This window comes from Cervus elaphus, chromosome 32, assembly GCF_910594005.1.
Source record: "Cervus elaphus chromosome 32, mCerEla1.1, whole genome shotgun sequence".
Lineage (NCBI taxonomy): Eukaryota > Metazoa > Chordata > Mammalia > Artiodactyla > Cervidae > Cervus > Cervus elaphus.
Genome location: NC_057846.1, coordinates 46,777,925 through 46,780,220, shown reverse-complemented (window position 1 = coordinate 46,780,220; position 2,296 = coordinate 46,777,925).

Sequence of the window (2,296 nt, the reverse complement as noted above, 5' to 3'; positions counted from 1 at the left end):
GCTTTTATCGTTTTGTTACCAAACCAAACTTGGGTATGCCCGCTCGAGCAGTAAAGCTAATCTGCTGACACTGGGTCAAAGTGAAGGAAAGTGCAACATTTACTGCAGGGCGCCCGACAAGGAATATGGGTGACTACAGTTTAAAATCCCCAAACTCCCCAGTGGCTTTTTGGAACAGTTTTTATAGGAAAAATTTGAGGTGAGGGCTTCGGGGTCTGTGACGCCCTGCTCCTCTGACTGGTTGGTGAGGAGTAACAGGGTGATGTCCTGGGAATCTCAACCATCAGCCTTCTGGTTCCAGGCTTCTGGGGTCCACGCGCTTGTGCTCAGCTTGAAGTCACCATCCTCCACCTGGACAGGGGCCTTTCTCCAAAAGAAAGACTCAGAGATCTGTGTCAGACCGTGTGTGTGTGTGTCCCTTGAGGAGGAGCTAGGACTCTGCCTTATGCCTGCACTGTTTTTTCCTACCCGCTTTCCCTCTGTTTCTGCATGCCCTGGCTCTTTTCATTAGTGACTGTTTGAATCTGCTCTTTGGAATGCAGGTAAGGTCTAGGAGGCCAAAACCTTTTTCTTACCAGCAGGAAATGGGGGACATGGAAAGGCTTTTGTGCTGGGGCAGGCCCCACAGGGTCCTGTAATGGGAACATGGTTCGTATCAATCTACCGGTTAGCTAGACCCCTGGTAAGTTTATTTCAGTGGGTCTTATTTTCTAAATGGCTTTTCTCAATTTTTCAAACATCTTGCTTTTCCTTTCATATTTATTTGATTATCAGTATCAAATAATGTGCTGTCTTTGCTTTTTTTTTTTTTTTTTGTCTCTGGGTTGACTAACAATTCTGGCTGATTAGTTATCAGTGACAGACAATTTTAATTTCTTCCCACTTTCATTTAGATCAAAAAAAGTTAGATCTGATGTTGTGTTCCTTTACCTTATTTTAGAGATTATGCCTGTTTGTTCAGGACTCTGAATCCTTCATTTGCTTCTTCCTTTCCTGCCTGCTTTATGCTAAGATTGACATTGCCCCAGTAAGATGCGTTCCTTCAGGATTACTGCTGAAGTTAATTTGTGCTCTATCATTACTTACTCTTCAGGATAGTCTGTGTTCAGTCTGATTTACAATCCTCTGCATTCTATTGTTGCATCTTCATGATGCCTGCAGATGCTTTTATGATTTTAGTCTATGAGACATTGTAGACTAACTTTTTATTTACCTCTTTGTGTTCCCATTAGATTGTCATTCCGTGGAATGAAACTCAAGTCTTTGCTTAATTCCAGCTTAATTAAGCTGGAACTTAATTCCTGACAGGAATTAAGGAACCAGGGAAAAAGCACATTACCGAGAGAGAATTAGAACCACTGGCCTGGAGTTAGGTCCCTTAGTTAGTGGAAATGGAGAAGGCAATGGCAACCCACTCCAGTACTCTTGCCTGGAAAATCCCATGGACAGAGGAGCCTGGTAGGCTGCAGTCCATGGGGTCGCTAAGAGTCAGACATGACTGAGCGACTTCACTTTCCCTTTTCACTTTCATGCACTGGAGAAGGAAATGGCAACCCACTCCAGTGTTCTTGCCTGGAGAATCCCAGGGACAGGGGAGCCTGGTGGGCTGCCGTCTATGGGGTCGCACAGGGTCAGACATGACTGAAGGGACTTAGTAGCAGCAGCTAGTGGAAAAGTCACCACCGCAAAGTTTTTTAACGGGTAGCAATTGCAAGTTGCATCACAGACCATTTATATTTCTGTCCTTTGTTGCATGTAAAAGAAAACTGAAGCGAAATTGGCAGGAAGCTATGGATCCACATTTTGCTGTTGGCAAAAGGCCACCCCTGCCCCCCACCCCGAATAGTTAGCATTGCTATTCTGGGGCTACTTTTCCTCTCTGTACAGAGGGTGCCATGTTTTCCAAATATAACTCAGGATACACTGGCCAGTAGGCTTGTAGTTTTGAGAACAAGGAGAAAACATTGTCAAAGAATTCCATGTCATGTGACCTCTTGTTTTGCTTTGCTTCAGTGGTTCTTTTAAAGAATTTGAGATGCAGTCCACAAGATGGTAGCAGACATCAGTTTATTAACTATTGAGGCTGTAAGAATCAAGGATCAAAGTAAAAGGGAAGAAGCGAATTGGCAATAGCACCAGTAACTGAGCGTCACCCGCCTGGGGGGAAGCGCCTCCCTCTGGCTCTAGCAGCCGGGAAGTCCCACGGTCAGCGCACCAGAGCCCCAGCGGGAACACCGTCCACTACGTGCGTACGTGCGTGAAGGGAGCCTTGGCTTGAGTCTGGATGCCTGCCATT